Source organism: Coregonus lavaretus (assembly GCF_964263955.1).
Source record: "Coregonus lavaretus genome assembly, chromosome: 34".
Lineage (NCBI taxonomy): Eukaryota > Metazoa > Chordata > Actinopteri > Salmoniformes > Salmonidae > Coregonus > Coregonus lavaretus.
Window position 1 is genome coordinate 20,879,413 of NC_140021.1, and position 21,033 is coordinate 20,900,445.

Sequence of the window (21,033 nt, forward strand, 5' to 3'; positions counted from 1 at the left end):
ACCATTACAGCTGTATTGTGACCCAGATGAGCTGTCACAGGCAAGGACATCCAGCAGTACTCCAATTTTCAGGCCCTCTGACTCCTCATTCCATTTGGCCCCTTCTCTTCATCCAACCAAACCGAACCTCCCCTAAGCCTCCATTATGCATTGGGATGTTGGCCTAGGCTGAGGGGTGAAACCACATTAGAATACAGACCCAAACTGCCCCTCCTCCCTCCATCCCTTCTTCCTTTCTTCCTCTTCCTCTTCAACCCTCATCCCCTCCTTCTCCACCACTCCTTCTCATCCCAGGGAAGGTGATGATGTGGAATGACGGGGGACATTCCAAGACAGGTGGTGGCAATGGCTTCTGGGATTCATCATACTGCATTAGACCACTGTCTTTACACACTCCTCCTGCCTCCACATTCCACACTTTCCACACTAGTCACGCCAAGCAGCCACATAGCCAGGAACCAGTCAGGCCCACTCCACTCCATCCCAACCCCACCATCAGGCTCTTCTCTCTGGGTGTCAGCCTGAGTTATCTGTTTGTGACTTTCACTATTGATTTATGCATCATATGTTTACTGCATCTTAATATCAGTGTTTTACTGTTGAGGCTTGTTTTATGATGCTGGAGGAAGCTCCTCATTTATGACAATGGCTACAGAATCACCTCAATTAATTGCTTGTTTTAACACGCTGTTGATATGGTGTTATTGCATACAGGATACAGTACAATGTGTTTTAATTCAGCAGAGGAGGTGGCATCTCTACCTGGGTTGAAATCACATTCATTGTCAGGGTTTTTCTCATCTTAGCAATCAGTCTCCCTCCCTTTGTTATGAAATATGTTCTTGTTTCTCAGTGATGGGCGGGTGGTTGCCAATGTATTATCTCAGGGCCTGAGATATAAATATGGTTAATTAAAACATCACACTGTTATGATCAGCAAAGCTGAGTGGAGATAATGAGTACGCACCCACGCACCCACAAGCACACACACCAAAACACACTCACACACACCAAAACACACACACCAAAACACACACAAAAACACAAAAACACACTCACACACACAAACAGACACACACACACATTCACACACACAAACACACACAAAGCGAAGAAAATAAGTGAAATTAAAGCAATTATTTGTTTATTACAATGCATTTATCTGATGTCTGTTATTCCTCCTCTTAGATAATCAACCATATTTTTACTCTGGATTCAATTAGATAATATTTCTGCATCACATCTTCAATGACAGTAGATCAGTTAATATGTTGATGTTACATAAAAGCACAGCGTTTCACAGTTACATCATCTTTAAAGTGTTGTTTTGAAAGTCGGACATGTTGATTTAATCGTGTCCTCACAGTTTCCTCTGTGCCCTTTAATTGTCCCTGGCTGCTTAACAAATGACACTCTATTCCCTACATAGTGCACACCTTTTGACCAAAGCACTACAAAAGTAGTGTACTATATAGGGAATAGGGGGCCATTTGGGACGCAGCCCCAGTCTGTTGAACAACTTACACTCCGCTGTGTCCTGAACCATTTGGTCCCTTTAAAGTGCCACTTTATAATGTATTTTTAATCAGCCCTTCCTTCCCTCTCTTATTATGAATTAGAGATGCTGTTCTGTTCTGTTCAGTCTGACATGGAACATATAGGCGTTGTGTGGCTCCTCTACTCTCCATTTAAACAGGAAGCATGTTCATTCAAGAGGCAACCGACTGGGGTTGCATCCAAATTGGCACCCTATTCCCTATATAGCACGCTTCTTTTGACCAGGGCCCTTAGGGTTGTGGTCAAAGGTAGTGCCCTATGTAGGTAATAAGGTGCTATTTAGGACATATCCTGGCCCTTTAGAGTGGCCATGAAGCAAGAGACTGGCCCTTTAAAAGAGGTCACATTCCTCTGACATGGGAAAGGATAGATTCCTGTTAAAAACAGCAGGAATTTATAACACAGCTACAATATAGCTCACTTTTGTTGTATGTGATTTGTTTGTCTGTGTCTACGCCTCTGTGTACTCTGTGTAATTTGCACACATGCCTTGCTTTTGTGCCTACACATGTGCCTATACAGTACAGCAATGTCAAATGATTCCATCAAGGCCCTTGGGAAGCACTTCCCAGAGCATTATGTAGAGCTTATTGTAATCGCATCTCTTTATCAAGCCATAAACGCCAAGGCCTTATGAGTTATTCTTTAAATAAACAGCTGTCGTTAACACTGCCCCATTATCCCTGTTGATGAATGCTAATGGAATCTACTGACTTGCAGAGTGGAGAAGGAGCGAGAGAGGGAGGGGGAGAAAGAGAGAGAGGGAGAGAAAGAGAGAGGGAAAGAGAGGGAGATGGCCCGGCTGAGTGCTTCTCCTTCACAGTGGCTTAGACTATCGGACAGCCTTTATCAACTCTACACAGGGGGGGGACTAACACTTTCTGTCAATAACTGACATATTCAACCCAATCACATCTTGGTTAGGTCCACTGCAGGATCAGCCTAACTTTGAAATTGTACATTTTAATCAGTTATGAAGTATAAAAAAAGTATTAGTCCGTCCATCTTTCCTCTCTGACTGACCAGCCCCTCAGTGATCATTTACATTTACATCATTTAGCAGACGCTCTTATCCAGAGCGACTTACAAATTGGGTCAGATAAAGACAGCGATAAATGAAGAGCGAGAGAGCCAAATGAAAGAGGAGAATCAGGTTGATAGAAGCTTTGATCAGGGTGCCTGCCAGGAGAATGTTCCTTTACTTTGCTCTTGAATGGAGCTGCACCATCTTGTGAGGTTTAATTCTTCCTAAATTAAAACAAAATGCTTCCCTGCCTTGCTGCCTGCATGAGAGAGTAGAGAGAGGGATTATTTCCCCTAGTAGATCAAAGATGCTTAATTGAATAAAGAATAATCTATGTTTCAGAGTCCATACTTGCATCTCTCTAGGCATTAACCTTTGTACAGTCAGGTCCATAAGTATTTGGACAGTGACACAATTTGCATCATTTTGGCTCTGTACGCCACCACAATGGATTTGAAAGGAAACAATCAAGATGTGCTTTAAGTGTAGACTTTCATCTTTAATTTAAGGGTTTTGTTATAATTATTGTATAAACAGTGTAGGAATTACAACCATTTTTATACATAACCCCCCAATTTTAGGGGCTCAAAAGTAATTGGACAAACATAATCATAAATTAAATTGTGAGTTTTAATACTTGGTTGCAAATCCTTTGCCGTCAATTACTGCCTGAAGTCCGGAACCCATAGACATCACCAGATGCTGGGTTTCTTCCCTGGTGATGCTCTGCCAGGCCTTTACTGCAGCTGTCTTCAGTTCCTGCTTGTTCTTGGGGCATTTTGCCTTCAGTTTTGCCTTCAGCAAGTGAAATGCATGCTCAATTGGATTCAGGTCAGGTGATTGACTTGGCCATTGCAGAATATTCCACTTACTTACCTTAAAAAAGTATTGGGTTGCTTTCGCAGTATGCTTCGGGTCATTGTCCATCTGCACTGTGAAGCGCCGTCCAATGAGTTTTGAAGCATTTGGCTGAATCTGAGCAGATAATATAGTCCTAAATACTTCAGAATCCATCCTGCTGCTTTTGTCAGCAGTCACATCATCAATAAATACAAGGGAACCAGTTCCATTGGCAGCCATACATGCCCACGCCATAACACTACCTCCACCATGCTTCACAGATGAGGTGGTATGCTTCGGATCATGAGCAGTTCCTTCCCTTCTACATACTCTTCTCTTCCCATCATTCTGGTACAAGTTGATCTTTGTCTCATATGTCCATAGGATGTTGTTCCAGAACTGTACAGGCTTTTTTAGATGTTTTTTTGGCAAACTCTAATATGGTCTTCCTGTTTTTGAGGCTTACCAATGGTTTACATCTTGTGGTAAACCCTCTGTATTTACTCTGGTGAAATCTTCTCTTGATTGTTGACTTTGACACAGATACGCCTACCTCCTGGAGGGTGTTTTTGATCTGGCTAACTGTTGTGAAGGGGTGTCACACCCTGGCTCTGGGACTCTATATGTTGAGCCAGGGTGTGTATATTCTATGTGTTTCTATGTCGGGATTCTAGTTTTGTATTTCTGTGTTGGCCAGAGTGGTTCCCAATCAGAGGCAACGAGTGTCAGCTGTTGCTGGTTGTCTCTGATTGGGAGCCATATTTATACAGGCTGTTTTCCCACAATAGTTGTGGGATCTTGTTCCGTTTGGTTTGTTCCGTGTTGGTTGTTAACCTAGGACGTCACGTCATCGTTTTGTTTATCGTGTATTCATTAAATAAAGAAACATGTTCGTTCATCACGCTGCGCCTTGGTCTACTCCGTCTAACGATCGTGACAAGGGGTTTTTCTTCACCAGGGAAATAATTATTCTGTCATCCACCACAGTTGTTTTCCGTGGTATTCCGGGTGTTTTGGTGTTCCTGAGCTCACCAATGCGTTCTTTCTTTTTTATAACTTGGTCAATGTCCAAATATTTATAGACCTGTCTGTATGTTGGAGAGTTGCAGAGAGTATTTAGTATGTAGACACCATCGTGGACTTCAATATGACCCTTCACTCCAATTGTTCATGGTAAAATAGTCTATTTGATTTTGGTCGAGAAAGTAAATTAGCATTTACTCAGTTAAGGTGGAGGTCAGATATGTTGTGGGGCTAGCTTAAGGATTGGGTTGTTGTCGAGCCCACACAGCCTTAGAACCCTATGGCATGCTGCAGGCGCTGTTAGCTCAGTCAGGTGCAACCAGAGCAGATCAAATACTTTACACATAACAGGCAGTATTTACTGAATGGACCCTTTTACTGAATGCTACAGAAACAGGTGAATCACAGTCTTCTCCTCCTCCTAGCTCCTCCACCTCCTCCTCCTCTTCTCCCCTTTGTTTGTCTATACATACCCCCTCCTCTAACTGTAACACCCTTCCCCCTCTCTTTCCATCTCTCTGTTCTGTCTCAATATGAAATATATCTGTTTCTCTATTAGCTGAGTGTAACCTTTCCCTGGCCCTGAAGATGTAGGTGTGTGTTGCATAGAGCATAGTAATTACATGTGGTGTGTGTTTGCACAGGGATTCTTTGGCAGCACAATTGGTGGTGTGTTTGTGCATGTGTGTGTGTGTGTGTGCATGTTTGCATGCCTGTTTGTGTGTCTCTGTGTGTGTGTGCACGATCAGCTAATCTATCAGGATGGATATGTGATGATCAGCAGGTCATGGGGAGGTATACTGCAGGGATATTGGGAGTGAAGAGGGAGGATGTTTCCACATTCCGAACCACTGAAATTAATTATTGGTTGATATCTAGTGTCTACAAAGCAGGGCTTAATTTACTGTGAAGCAGACAAAAGGAATTCAGTTTTCAGTCAGTATAGACTTACCAAATTATATCTCTCTCTCTCCATCCCTCCCTTCATTGGGTTTTAAACCCAGCTGGTGGACCTGGCCAGTAGGTGCTGCTGTGTGTTCAAAATAGAGGATTATTTTTACGAAAACCAATGCCACATTGTCTCTCCTCTCTGTCGAGGGGGGCCTCTCCTCTCCTCTCCTCTCCTCTCCTCTCCTCTCCTCTCCTCTCCTCTCCTCTCCTCTCCTCTCCTCTCCTCTCCTCTCCTCTCCTCTCCTCTGTGTAATTACCTTACAATGTAAATGCTAGCTCACTAGAGACAGAGTCCTGCTGAGAGAGAGTCACATACAGCACTACAATACAGCCTTAGCCTCAAATGAGCTTTACACACTTAATTAACTAGCCAGCACTGAGCTGCTCCCAACCAGGCTTCTCTCTCTCTCTCTCTCTCTCTCTCTCTCTCTCTCTCTCTCTCTCTCTCTCTCTCTCTCTCTCTCTCTCTCTCTCTCTCTCTCTCTCTCTCTCTCTCTCTCTCTCCTGGTTAGCTAGCTTAGCATGGCTTAGCTCACCCTCTCTCCCTAGACTGAGTTCGAAAGATACTAGCTTGTGCTGTGAGTCAGAGCACATGTTGATCAATCAAGCATGGCTCGCTTTCTTCTCATTGCTCAGCCAAGCAAACAAACAGGCTACATCTCCCTCCTTCCCTCCCAGACCCCAACAGGCGTAGATGCTGAGGCTGTCATTGAATTGAGAGACGTTGTGTTATTGACCTTGATTCTAGGTAGGTACGTAAGCATTCAGGAGGTGCATTCATTCAGAGCTGCTCAAGGGGAAAGGAATGTGTCTGGGTGACTTGTCATTGTGTATGCAGAACTGAGTGAGCCTCTCTCTCTTACCTCCTTTGCCACACCCTTCAGGCTCCCTCCATCCCTTCCTCCCTAACTACTTTCTTCCCCTAGGCAACTGCCCCTCCATCCCTTCATCTCTCCTTCCTCCCATCCCTCCCTCTCTTTTACCTATTTTATAATACCCTCCAGGCTCCCTCCATTCCTAATTTCTTCCCCTGCCTTCCCTCCTTCTCCCAGGCCACTGCTCCCTCCATCTCCATCCATGTTTCTCTCATTCCCACCACCCCAGCACCTGTTAGAGGGAGGAGTGGCTGTATGTCTGTGTTCAAAGAGCACCGGTGCCTCTCCCCTCTTCTCTTTTCCTCTCCTGTGAAGACCAGCCAGTGAGCTGGAACTGTTCTAGTCCATTAACCTGCCGGCACAATGGACTAACACAACGCCACTCCACAACCCCCTGAGAGGAGAGGAGAGGCATGGAGCTGCAGTCATTTGTCAGACAGAGAGTCAGACTACTGCTGGGATGTTTTAACTGCTGACAGGAGTTTTTCCTGACCACAAAAAACTGGGCTTCTCTAATAAAGGTTTTAACTTGAGACCAGAGTTGTTCCTGGTCAAGTCACCAGGTCAGGAGTATTTCCTGTTCCTATTCATGACACAGCATACACTATCCATCAGCATAAGTGGCTGGCCTTGGTAAGGGTAAAGTGTTGGGTTCCAGTCACCTGGGGTCAATCTGATGCTTGGGGACACCCAGGACAGGGTTAATATTGTGCTTGGGGATAGGGTCTTGTTGCCGTCTTCCTATTGAGATGACAGATACGTTCTACACTCCTCTGTCCCCACCCTTTAATCCTGGTCAGTGGTCACTTCTAGGGTCATGGTATGGTCATTGTTAGGTGGTGACCAACAGGTCAAATGTGACTTGAGACAGATGCTACTGACACCATGGCCGTGTCCCAAATTGCACCCTATTCCCTATATATATATATTCACTAATTTTGACCAGAGCCCTATGGGCTGAAACAATATAATAACTGAGCTGCCACCAACTTGAAGGAGATGAAACCTTAACTTTGCTGGAGTATTGAAACACATCATCCTGAGATTATTTGAAACATGACACCGTGTGTTGTAACACCACCTAATCAGGTGTTGTGCAACACATTTCCGGAGACTGGGAGCACTAACAGAAAAGATTGAAAACACTATTTTGGTGTTTCGAGTCCTGTTTAGTGCATAATTAGATACCTTCTCTTTTGGTATGATTTCCTCTCTCTAAAACTTCTGAACACCATTATGATGTTTTGAATCGTGTCTAGTTCAGAATTAGATCCCTTCGTCTGGTGTCTTAATGTTTAACATTGTTTTATGTATTTGATAATTTGTCATTTTATACCATTTTGGCAGGCATTTTCAAGCTCAGTGTGCAAACCACCAGCACTAACTGGAGGTTGAACTGCAATAATTGAGGATTCTGCACTTGCTTCTTCCATGACATTCATGAATGTGGGAATGGGTGCTCTCCTCATTGAACATAAATTTGCCTGACAGTTTTGATATCCGTTCATCATGATTCATTACACCTCATGGTGCAACAAGCTTAATACATATAGAAATACACTTTTCTTTCTTCAAACATGCATACAACATTGTATGAAAGAATCATAGTCTAAAAATGTTGAATTACCCACAATCCTCTAAAAATAGTAACTTGGCAAGATGCAAGGTGATTAAAACCTAGACTTCCGATGAGTTCAATCACTCAAAATTCTCTGTCTTTGGTTATCCTTATGAAAGATACATTTTGAGCAACATATTAAGTTACATTATTACATTATTTAGGTAAAAATTAAATTAGTAAATAATTGAAACAACTCACATATTTATTTATTTTTGATATTTGGGGGGTATTTTGACACTTTATTGAGACAATTATGAAATGACGGAGGGGATACAGAGAGGTGGGAGAAACAGATTGAAGGGTTGGAGCTGGGAATTTAACCCCGGTCTTCGGTGGGGAGAGGGGTGACGTGTCTTAGCCGGGTGCGTTACCGCTAGACCACGGGCTTTGCATGGCTTGCATTCATTTTTATGAAGTATATGTTTTTATTTTATTATTATTATTGTTATTATTATTGTTATTATTATTATTATTATTATTATTATTATTATTATTATTATATTTTTATTTTTTTCAATTCACCCCAGAATCATTTCTTGCTGTCTGGTTGAGTGGGTAAAATTCCAACGAAATGTACTGCCCCTCCTGTTTCTAATTTGTCTAAATAAAGCATAGAATTTTTTTTATCCATTATCATCAATCAATATTTAGGCTAAAAACCTTTTGAATTTTTAAACCATTGATTGTATGAGAGACACAGTTTGTGTTTTGATGCTGCCTTTTAAATGCACTGAAACCCCAAAAAGTATTTTCTCAACACTTTCTTAAAAACACCAATATTCAGGTTAAAGAACCACTTTGGGTGTTTTAGAGGACTACATTTCTGTTTTAAAACACATTCGGAGTATTTAAACACTTACATTGGGTTTACATTCAAACAACCTCCAAACTTAGGTGCACTACTTTTCTTGGTTTCATTACACAATCATGGTGTTTTGAGACTTTTTATTTTTACAGTGTAATTCCATGATCATTTCACAAATATTTTATTGTCTTATAATAATATAATAATAATATGCCATTTAGCAGACGCTTTTATCCAAAGCGACTTACAGTCATGCGTGCATACATTTTTTGTGTATGGGTGGTCCCGGGGATCGAACCCACTACCTTGGCGTTCCAAGCGCCGTGCTCTACCAGCTGAGCTACAGAGGACCACAAGGTAGTGGGTTCGATCCCCACTTATCAAATAGACAAAGATTAGGAGGATGTTTTCCATACACTGTAGTTCTACTAGTTATTAAAGTAAATAGGCCTAGTTAAACAGCTTTTACCCAGGGACTGCTCTCCTCTTACTGTAATGTATTTTTGCTCTATTAGGATTCAGAATTATTTTCAACTCTCTCCCTTCACACCAGTAAAGTTCTGCCTTAATTTGACAACTTAATCTAAGACATAATGTCCCAGACAATTGTTGCTTCCTGGGACTGTAGCCTACGTGTCTGAAACGACCTTTGGCTGGGACTGTATTATAAAGGCATAACAATCGTCAGGCTGTGAATGCAAACAGCATTGGAAGCAGCACAATTAAAGTCCCCTGCTCTCAGATCTCTTCCCACACATTTTCCCAGTAGTCTCTCTCTCTCTCTCTCTCTGTCTCTGTCTCTGTCTCTCTCTCTCTCTCTCTCTCTCTCTCTCTCTCTCTCTCTCTCTCTCTCTCTCTCTCTCTCTCTCTCTCTCTCTCTCTCTCTCTCTCTCTCTCTCCCCCCCCCCCCCCCCTTATTTCTCTCTCACTCTCCTTTCCTAACTCATAGCCAACTCTACTGAAAGTTTTGGAGCCACCTTTATTTCTGTTATCTAATTTGCACAAGATAAAAAAAATGTTTTTAAATGGGCTGTTCTTGCTGCCTGGCTGATACTTATTTCTCAGTATTAATATGGAATAATTTACCACCAGCTAGCACTGCTCTGAGAGAGAGCGGGGGAGAGAGACGGAGTGGGACTGGTGATTCCGATAGCAGGCCTAACTGTCAATGTCCCTCCCTTTGTGTTAAAGCAGTCATGTCTCTGCTACTGAGTCATTAGCAATCAATAGGCTGTGTTGCTTAAAGAGCCACTCCCTTTATGTGTTTTCTTCACACGCGCAAATGCATGGACACAGACAAACACACACCTGTCTAGCACTCATGTCCATCATTATCTCCTCGTTTCATCTTCACTTCCCTCTCTCCACACCTGATTACCACTCAGGCAGCTTTTCCTACCTCCTTCATTTGGCCCTTCAGAATGAACAACAGCAACGATCTGTCTGGACCATTTCTTTCTCTGACTGTAAACAGATCTGGAGAAGTGTAGAGGGGAGACATCTCTGCCATGCACATCAAAGCTGACGACATCAAGTGAAACTATGCCAAGGTTACGTTAAAAGGTGAAAGGCATTGTTTCTCTCTCTCTCCCTCTCTCTCTCTCATTTCTCTCTCTCTCTCGCTCTCTCTCCCTCAATCTCCCTCCACCTCCGTCACAACCTGCCCCAGCATATTTCGTCATCACCTTATTTACGGGACATTTCTTTCCACATCCTGATTAGAATTAGCGAGTGCATTTTCCGATTTGCTCCGCGGAGTGAGAAATCACTTTCTCAATGAGAATAATTGAACACGGGCAGGGGTGCCAGCTCATTAGCTACAAATCATAGGAAGCTGGAGCACCTTAGCACAACACCATAATGACTTGTGGGAATAAAAGGCCCCATCGTGCCTCGTACGGAGAAAAGTTGTACCAAGCAACAGCAGCGCAGAGTCAGACATGGAAGTACTGTAAAACAAGAAAGTCAATATGTTATTACCCTTATTTTTATGAAATTTGTTTAGAGTGTACGTTAAATCAAAGAAGAGATTGATAACCGGAGTAGGAGAAGCAATATTATATTACAAGGAGGCTACTGCACACTTTTTGTTATATTGCATACTGGAGGCCTACTGCTGAAAAGGCATCAGAGTATTCTGCCTAGTCATAGTATGAAAGAGTAAAATATTTTAAGGTAAGCGTGTCTGGTCTGCTCCCGAGAGAAAGGACATTTACAAATGGAGCTGTCTTTGTCCAGGCAGCTATTGTTGACAGGCTGTAGAAATTACTGTAGCTGCGCTCCCAAAAACGTAGCAATACATCAAATGACTAAATTAAGGGCAGACAAAAAAGTTTTTCTTTGACATTAAGTAGGGTCTCTCTGTAGTTCCAAGCTGAATAATCATCACCTGGAGGCAATTAAGCAGTCAAACCCATGCTACGGTGGGGCCGCCCAAATGGTGTGCATCCCTAATGGCACCCTATTGTCTTTATATTGCACTACCCTATGGGGCCTGGTCAAAATTAGTGCACTATAATGCCAATAGGGTGCCATTTGGGATGCAGCCATGCAGTCCAACTTCTACAATGCAAATACACTTTGAGAGCTAATAAGAGCCATATTCTGCCACACCTATTAGGCTAGCCAGTTAAGCACCATTTATTTCCCTGCCAGGGTTTGCAGTGAGGCAGAAGATGGACTTTAGGTGATTGACAGGATCCTATTTCCCTCAGTGCTGAATAATTCAACACTATTTATTTGATTTCCCCTTTCTCTCTCTCCTTCTCTTTCTCTTTCTCTTTCTCTTTCTCTTTCTCTTTCTCTTTTCTCTCTCTCTCTCTCTCTCTCTCTCTCTCTCTCTCTCTCTCTCTCTCTCTCTCTCTCTCTCTCTCTCTCTCTCTCTCTCTCTCTCTCTCTCTCCCACTCTCCTTTATCATTCTCTTCTCCTCTCCCTTCTCTCTCCTCTCTCTTTTATATTGTGTTTGTTTCCCCTCCCTGTGCTCCAATGAGTCCACTCTGGCACAATGAGGTCCATTGTCACAATGAGCTTTTCTCACTGTTTTATTGGTTCCCATTAGAGGGCCAATGATTTTAAGTTGCTGTAGGAATGTAACATGGCTCTGGCCTGCAGTAAACATCTCAGGCCCAGGGAGTGTGTGTGTGTGTGTGTGTGTGTGTGTGTCTGAGTGTGTGTGTGTGTGTGTGTGTGTGTGTGTGTGTGTGTGTGTGTGTGTGTGTGTGTGTGTGTGTGTGTGTGTGTGTGTGTGTGTGTGTGTGTGTGTGTGTGTGTGTGTGTGTGTGTGTGTGTGTGTGTGTGTGTGTGTGTGTGTGTGTGTGTGTGTGTGTGTGTGTGTGTGTGTGTGTGTGTGTGTGTGTGTGTGTGTGTGCTTGTGTGTGCTTGTGTGGAAGGGCCAGGCAGGAAGGTCCATTCTCCATTAAAACCAGAGAGCCACATTTAATTTACATCAATGGGAAACTAAAGCGGTTGGCGGTTGAATGGGAGCAATGGGATGTTTTTTATGTGACATTGAGAAAGGAGAGAAATAGAGAAAGAAGTAGAAAGCGATGAAAAATGTCCTTTGTGTGAAGACACAAATTCACAGCCAGGGTGCTAGCTGTGTTCTCTTGTCCTCTTTTGTCTTGGCCTGGTCTCCACTGGGCTGTAGCATGCAGGTGAGCCCACTGAGTTAGCTCATTCAGGCCTAAGGCAGTGTCTGTGGATACTGAATACTCTCTTCATTCCCTTTTTAGATGGAGAACTGCATTCACACAATACAATTCCAAATGTGTTTTAGGTTTGTTGGTCACATTGAGTTGAAATACCTTGGATAGAAGTGGCTCATTCAAAAAACACCATTCTGATAGATTCAAAGTCTCCCCACAGTGCTTTTCTCCTTCTGACATATCTTCCCTCTTACATATACTGTGTGTGTGTGTGTGTGTGTATGTGTGTGTGTGTGTGTGTGTGTGTGTGTGTGTGTGTGTGTGTGTGTGTGTGTGTGTGTGTGTGTGTGTGTGTGTGTGTGTGTGTGTGTGTGTGTGTGTGTGTGTGTGTGTGTGTGTGTGTGTGTGTGTGTGTGTAGACCCTGTAATTGGTGTATAGACCCTGTTGTTATGCATTAAAATGTGCTCTGTTATTCCCTAAATACGTTCAGGATTTCCACTGGAATCACACTGCTTTCTCCTTCCATTAGGCTAGCCGTGGAACAGGCCTGAGAGGGTGCGGTGCTGTCTTCAATTGTAGGCGGCATGAATCTGACTTGACATTTTTGCGTGATTGGTCGAAAAATAAGCAGATAACTCAGTAAACTAGTATTTAATTGTCTGCCAGGGGTTGGCAAACAGTAGACAAAATGGTTACTGCTTTTCTATACTGAATAAAAATATAAATGCAACATGCAGCAATTTGAAAGGTTTTACTGAGTTACTCTTCATATAAGTAAATCATTCAATTGAAATAAATAAATTAGGCCCTAATCTATGGATTTCACATGACTGGGCAGGGGCGCAGCCATGGGTGGGCCTGGGAGGGCATAGGCTCACCCACTTGGGAGCCAGGTCCACCCACTGGGGTGCCAGCCCCAGCCAATCAGAATGAGTTTTTCCACAAAAAAGGGCTTTTTACAGACAGAAATACTCATCAGCACCCCTCTTCCCCTCCTCATACGATCCCGCAGGTGAAAAAGCCGGATGTGGAGGTCCTGGTTAAACGTGGTCTGCGTTTGTGAGGCCGGTTGGATGTACTGCCAAATTCTCTAAAATGACGTTGGAGGTGGCTTATGGTAGAACATTAAATTATCTGGCAACAGCAGTGTTGGACATTCCTGCAGTCAGCATGTCAATTGCACACTCCCTCAAAACTTGAGACATCTGTTGCATTGTCTTGTGTGACAAAACTGCACATTTTAGAGTGGCTTTTAATTGTCCCCAGCACAAGGTGCACCTGTGTAATGATCATGCTGTTTAATCATCTTCTTGATATGCCAAACCTGTCCAAGTGGATGGATTATCTTGGCAAAGGAGAAATGCTCACTAACAGGGATGTAAACACATTTGTGTACAACATTTGAGAGAAATAAGCTTTTTATGCTTATGGAACATTTCTGGGATATTTTATTTCAGCTCATGAAAAAATTTGACTAACACTTTACACATTGCATTTATATTTTTGTTCAGTGTGTGTGTGTATATATATATATATATATATATATATATATATATATATATATATATATATATATATATATATATATATATATATATATATATATATATATATATATGGAACAAGCACTGTCCTTTGTCCTTTAGTTTTATAGGGGTACTTGATGTTGTAAAACTTAATCAGATATTGTCATATTTTAAATAAATGTATTTCCTCTCAAGAACATTTGTTTGGAGATACTGATTTTAACTCAAATCCACTCCCTCTCCTCCTCACCTCTAGATAGTCTCCCAGTCCTCTTTGTCCTGGCAGCAGAGTATTCAAACAGTGGGTCCGCTGGGACTCATTTCATTACTGGTCCTCTCTGAGTCCCCAGTTGGTCCACTTCATTTACCCACCAATAGAGAGAGGACACGGCCAAATTAATCCCAACCCCCAGAATCTCAGACTCCAGCAATTAAAATAAATGAATGAAGCGCCGCTCCCCGCTGAGCACCTCCACCCGCCGTCTTTAAAATGAAGCTCTCGGGCAACACAGCAAACAAGAGTTAATCTGAGGAATAGGCTGGCTGCTCAGTAATGACTAGCTCTAGTGTGTACTCTGCTCCTGTTCAATCATTCATAGGACCACATCAATCATCCTCCTTCAGACTTACCTCGTTGAGGTGTCTATGATGAGGTCTGCATGGGAAACAACCTGTAGCATACTAATGGGGAAACAGGGCGTGTCTCTGCTCTCTGCTTTAGATACTGGTTGACTCCCTGCAGGGATGGAATCAATTCCATTTCATTTCAGTCAATTGGAATTGGAATTTCTAGTGTTTGTCCCGAATTGCGCCCTATTCCCTTTTTAGTGCACTACATTTGACCAGGGCTCAAATAAGATACTGTGTAATAGGTATATTTAGTTACAGTTCACCTGTTTGAAACTTGAGTGTCCTCTATCTATTTTACACGTTGTTGAAATGCTGAAATACATTTGTGTCTCTGTGTCTGTCTGAGGGTATCTAATGGGAGATACACTCACTGACCTTCACAGACACTCTGAGAGATGGATTAGATGTTCAGAGAAGACGAGACTGTCCTCCCCCCAATCAGCTCAAAATGATGATTAATCTGCTAAAAGTACCGCAGAGCTCAGTTCATGTGAAAAGAACCACATAGTTCAGTTCATGTAGAGCTCAGTTATAACTTTAGAGTTGAGTTAATGCTTATTATAAACTGGATGGTTCGAGCCTTGAATGCTGATTGGTGTCAGGATGTCAGTGTGATGCGGTAGGACGAAGTCAGGCGCAGGACACAGAGCTAATCGCTAACCTAATCTAAATAACATAACCTCCACGCAGGGAGGAAACAAACCCGCTCACCAGCCGACAACCAAACATGAACAAACACGCACAACATACAGTGGGAGCCAGAGGGTTAAATAGGGAAGTAATCAATACCTAATGGGAACCAGGTGTGAAAAATAAAGACAAGACAAGTAGAACACAGAACCATAGATCGGCAGCAGCTAGTACTCCGGTGACAACGAACGCCGAAGCCTGCCCGAGCAAGGAGGAGGAGCAGCCTCGGCTGAATCCGTGACAATTGGCTGAAAGCCGTGGTATATCAGACCGTATACCACAGGTATGACAGAACATTTCTTTTTACTGCTCTAATTACGTTGTTAACCAGTTTATAATAGCAATAAGGCACCTCAGGGGTTTGTGGTATATGGCCAGTATACCACGGCTAAGGGCGTTGCATCATGCCTAAGAACCTGCCCTTAGCCATGGTATATTGGCCATATACCACAAACCCTTGAGGTGCCTTATTGCTTAAACGTACCACATGCCCCAGTTAATGCTCAGTTCAAGACCAAGCCTGACACTCATCCTTTCAGCTTCACAGTTCACATACACTCAACCTAGAGATTATGAGTGGAGACACAGACACACCTCACCTTACTTAATCAAGTAAGGGACAGTGTGCATCCCAAATGGCAAATCCCTATGTAGTGCACTACTTTTGACCAGGGCCCATAGGGCAAAGTGTGCCATTTGGTACACAGCCTCAGATGCTAGAGAAAAGGATAATATCCGTCTAAAAGTTGCTGTTCCATTTACATTTTACATTTTAGTCATTTAGCAGACGCTCTTATCCAGAGTGACTTACAGTTAGTGAGTGCATACATTTTTCAGTATTGTCCCTTGACCATAAGGCCAAGTTGAGGAAATGCCAACAATCTGTTGATTCCAAAACAAGTTGACCTCCTCAAAACCCAGTCAAATGTGAAACTCTACAAAAGTCCATTCTCCTTCCCCTGTCACCCGCCCCTCAGAGCTAACTGCCATTATCCCAAATAAGACCCCCAAAACATCTCAGTGATTAGATTGGATGTGATTGTTGCTCCCCTGTCATTAACCCCTCTTCCCTCAGAGTCATCAGGTCATTTGAATCAGCCATCTTAACTACCCTATTAACACAGCCTATGCATCAACCGGCCCGAGTTATCAGACAGTTATAGACAGTTATTTACATTTATGTTAGGTTTAAGGAATGTTAAAAGGGCAGAAACCAGAGATAACGTCATTATGTGGACACTGAGACGGTCCTGATAATGTAATTCACGTTGCTACTCACTTTTTCTCTGTGGCAGTAATGGTGGGTGAGTATGAAGGTATAAACCATACTGTCTATGAGCATTTCATACAGTTTATCATCAATGTATGATCATTTCCATATGTGATAATAATACATGTGCATTTCAGATGATTCATCGTGTTGATGAACAACTAAGAACTCAACAAGAGGAAAGCCACATACAATTTCCATTCATGCCATGCAGTTTGTCAGGCAAGGGAAAGAAATGCAGCCATTGCAATTACTAAGGCCTCTAAATAGAGCCACACCATTGATAACTCTTCAGAGGACCAAGAACAGTGTATAAATCCTTAAAAATAAAATAGGATAAAACCCGTTTCATTCATTTGCTGAGAGCTGAGGTCAAAGTCATACCCAACAGGAGAGGCCCCAGGGCGGAAGCAGAACACTTGTATTGCTGCAGTAGTAGGCCTCCAATACAACTCTAATGTACAGCATCTATATTCTGTCTAGCACAGCATCTAGTGAGGCAATTATTAGATTCCAGTTCTGCAGAGAGAGCTTCACACACACAACACACACATACACACACTGGATAGAAATGACAGTAGAGTAACTCTGTGTGGGCCGGCTGTCCGTGTCTCTGCCGATGGGGAGAAACACAGAGGCGAACTCTCTGATGAGGACATGTGTTCTACTCTCTGATTCTACTGACTCAGAACCCATGGACTCAGGACTGGGGCCATGTTCAAAGCAGAGGACTGACTCCCCGTTGCCAAGTAGGGATTAGATGTACCAATCCTTTTGATAAACTATATCCAATATGGATGTTCTTAATCATCAGTCCAGGAGAAGAGGCTTCAGCCAATCAGGGGTCAGCAGAGATGCCAACAGGGGTGCAGGAATCAGCTACCCATAATGCAGTTAGGAAACACACCAAGCTCCATTACTGGCTAATGAAATCTCTTTTCCTGGCACTGAATCTCAGATGTCGTAAACTTCACATTTGCCCCTGGTTCTATTTCTTGTCAAGTTGATATAGTTTTCTCTCCTTTTAATCAACAAAGACATCAAACCTTTAAATCTCCCTGTCTGCCTTTGTTTTTAAGACACACAGCTAATAGCTTATACAAGTTTGCATTCCGTATGACGTGGATATACTTTAGGCAAATTAAAGCCCAAACAGGTTCTTAATGCTATTAAGCAAATTAAATCAGAGATGTGAGCCTACCTGGGTCGCATTTGTCCACATCAGTCTGAAAGGGTGTGTTGTGTGTTGCAGACAAGACTGGCATTTGGAGAACTGGACCGGAGGGGCTAGTTAGTTTCTTCCTTCTTCTCCTCTCAGTCAATGAATTGCATCTGTGTTCGAGTACATCATCTGCCAACCATGAGTCCAGGCAGATCTATCAATGACACAGCTTCCCTCTGCTCTGGGCTGCTGTATTGTTAAATTGAACATTAATTCAATTAGGGACAGCTAATTATAAGGGCTTAAATCAATCACTGAGTCAATAACAAAATCTAAAGCGGACGGAGACTCATCAATAACAGTCAGGTTAGGAAGGAATGCTCTCTGGTCAGACCCAGAGGTTTAAAAGGATATTAATTATTGAAATTCACATTTATCTTTTGTCCAGGGAGGGCAGTCTTACATTATGTATATGGTCACTCTAGTTGAAAATAACTGAACTCATACAGTTACAATGAGAACTTTGTGTGTGGCTCGAATTTAGTCTATATAGTTTTTTGTTTTGTTTTGTTATGCTATTTTGATATTGATTACTGCACTGTTGGGGAGGGCTTGCAAGTTAAACATTTCACTGTACTTGTCAATTAAAATTCAGGAAGGGATTTGCACACACACACACACACACACCTTCAGGATGGGTTCTGATGGAAGGTTCTTCAGCGCACACCCATAGCCCCAACCCTCCAGCGAGCAGACAATGTATGTTCGCGTATGCGTCGACGTGTGTGTTTCAGGGTCAATCCGTGAACCCGGCAGGTAGCTAGTCCTGCATCCAGCAGCTCCACCCCTTGTCCTCCTCATTCCCCCTGTCCACTCTCTCACCACGGCACTCTGCAATTTTAAAGTCCCTCCCTCTACTCTCTCCCCGTTTGGCTGCCAAGCCAAGTTTCATATCTGCTTCAATATTCTAATGCACTGGCTGTCTAACCGCCAGGCTCCTAACCCTGTGCTTCCTATCATTGTTGGAGAGGCAGTTGGCCCTGACCCAGCACCATGCCCGCACAGCACACAGCCATCCCAGCCCCACGTGTTGAGAGATGTGCTCTCTGGCCCCTCCACTCCACCATGTCTGACTCTGCACTACATAGACAGGGCCTAAAGTGAGGTGCAGAGAGAGGTGAAACGCTGCAGAGCTACTTCCCGTCTGATCAGGAAGGAAGGCATTGTCCGGCCAACTATAGTCAGGGGAATGGGATGGAGAAAGAGAGAAAGAGATTGATTTTTAAAATACCTTTTTTGGCCCAATAGTTACATCATTGAAGGCACAAGCTTTACTTCATTGTAATAGACCTATAAAGGTAAAACAGAGAGAGAGAGAGAGAGAGAGAGAGAGAGAGAGAGAGAGAGAGAGAGAGAGAGAGAGAGAGAGAGAGAGAGAGAGAGAGAGAGAGAGAGAGAGAGAGATGTGTCTCGTTAGCTAGTGGCTCACCTCTCCTGTCGCTAAGTGCTTAGCACTGGCAACGAGACAGAGAGAGAGACAGATGGACAATAGAGCAGGGCTGGCAGCCTGTGTAAGGCTCTCTTTCTGCCCTTGGTGACAAGAGGAGAGTGACACCCACTGCTTCCGAGTCACTCAGTCAATCAGTCCATCAGGGATGTCAAAGTCACCAGTTATCCCTTAAGGGACTGCTATATCTACCTTACTATATCTCTATCTCGCTTGCTCTCTCGCTTATTTCTTTCACTCTCTCTCTTTTGTATTTCTCTCTCCCACTCTTTGTCTCCCTCGCTCCCTCCACATGAAAAAAATACTGCACTTTACTATAGAATACTACAGTACTTACTATATCATTCTGTAGTAAACTGTAGTATACTGTAGAATACTATACTACACACTGTAGTATCCCTCGATCATGTGTAGTACTTACTATAGAATGTTGTAGTATACTATAGTAAATACTACAGTATTATCAACTTTTTCTTTTCTTAAATACTACATTAATGGCCGCAAAAATAGTACAGTCCCCAAAAACACGTCTTAAAAAAATAATAAAAAATACTACAGTATCTTGCTACCTATCTCTGTTGTGAATCCTGGATAGAAACCTCTCCTCACCTCTGTGTACCAATGAGCTCTAAACACTGAAATCTCGCTCTCTCCTCCACTCCTCCTCTCCTCCAGTCATCCACTCCACTCCTCCACCTCTACCGCTTAGCTCAGCCTCAGCTCGACAGGTCTCCCATTCCACTGAATAGAGATTCTCGGGAGCAGAGATGCATTCATGTCATCCAAAATTGTCACTCAACAAACAGCAAGGCTTAGGCTTGTCACCGAGAGCAACTGTTATGGGAGTTAATTACTTGTCAGTGTCAGTAATGATAAATGTGAATCACCACCTCTTCCTCGGCTTCAACCCAGCCATCTAAACCCTATTGTCAAAGGCAACAAGCAAAGAGTGCTCCGCCATTCATCTTCCCTTGCATACATGCTCTATGCAAATTATCTGGCTTTTTTTAGGACTTTTAGAATATTTTTCCCTTTCTCTTCCTCAGTCAATGTATTCCAATTCTGGATATCTGATTGTATTTATTTTTCCATTATCACATGCTTCCTTCCCTTCTTTTCCCTTCACCTCCACCATTATATTATCCTTCAGTCCTCTGTTTATTTTTTATATAAGCATTCCACGGGTTACCAGGTCTCCTTGGGTTGCCAGGTCCATTGAGGCCCCACTGTACATTATGCCAGTATCCCCCCTGGTTTTCCAATACAAAGCATATGAATAAAAGCAAGGAGGCACTTGAGACCTGCCATGACGTATAATTAAAAACAGCAGAGTCGGGGCCTTGCGTGGGGGACAAAGGTGATTGACTCATTTTCATAGAAACACCTAATAGAGGAAACAGCAGCTGCTAGGCAGCAGGATTCTGTATGTATTCTGATTAAATTGTCATGACCCCGTGTCAGTCTCTATTCACCTTCGGAAATATATAAATAAGAATAAGAGTCTCCCGACGGGCCCCAGTACCCCCTCTAAAACCCTCCCGTGTCGCAGCGGTTCACAGTTTGAAAGGGCTGAATGTATTTCCATAAAAAGAGAGTGAGAGAAAGCGAGAGAGCAGAGCAGAGCGGTTATTTAGATGTGCTTGACATTTCAGCGAGGAGGGAAGGTGAGGGATGAGGCAGTCGGCATATTAATATCAGTGGCTAACAAACCAGGTCTCCTCCTCCCTCTCTGCTAAGTGTCTAGACATACTAACCTCACCCCCCAGAAATGTCATTATTATATCAAAGAGAGGTTGGGCTCAAATTAGACCGAATTTCCACCTACCTTCTTGATCTAAATATCACGATTACACTCACAATACTGTATGAATCAGCTGTGGATAAATGTTATGAGATTTGTTTTGGT

General features: G+C 42.9%; 1 protein-coding gene across 1 annotated transcript in view; it reads left to right on the forward strand.

The window, feature by feature from the left end:
• Positions 1-21,033, forward strand: part of LOC311108900 (partitioning defective 3 homolog) — a gene marked incomplete at its 3' end in the record, with an annotated part of 333,622 nt that overhangs the window by 114,669 nt on the left and 197,920 nt on the right. The window lies entirely within an intron of this gene.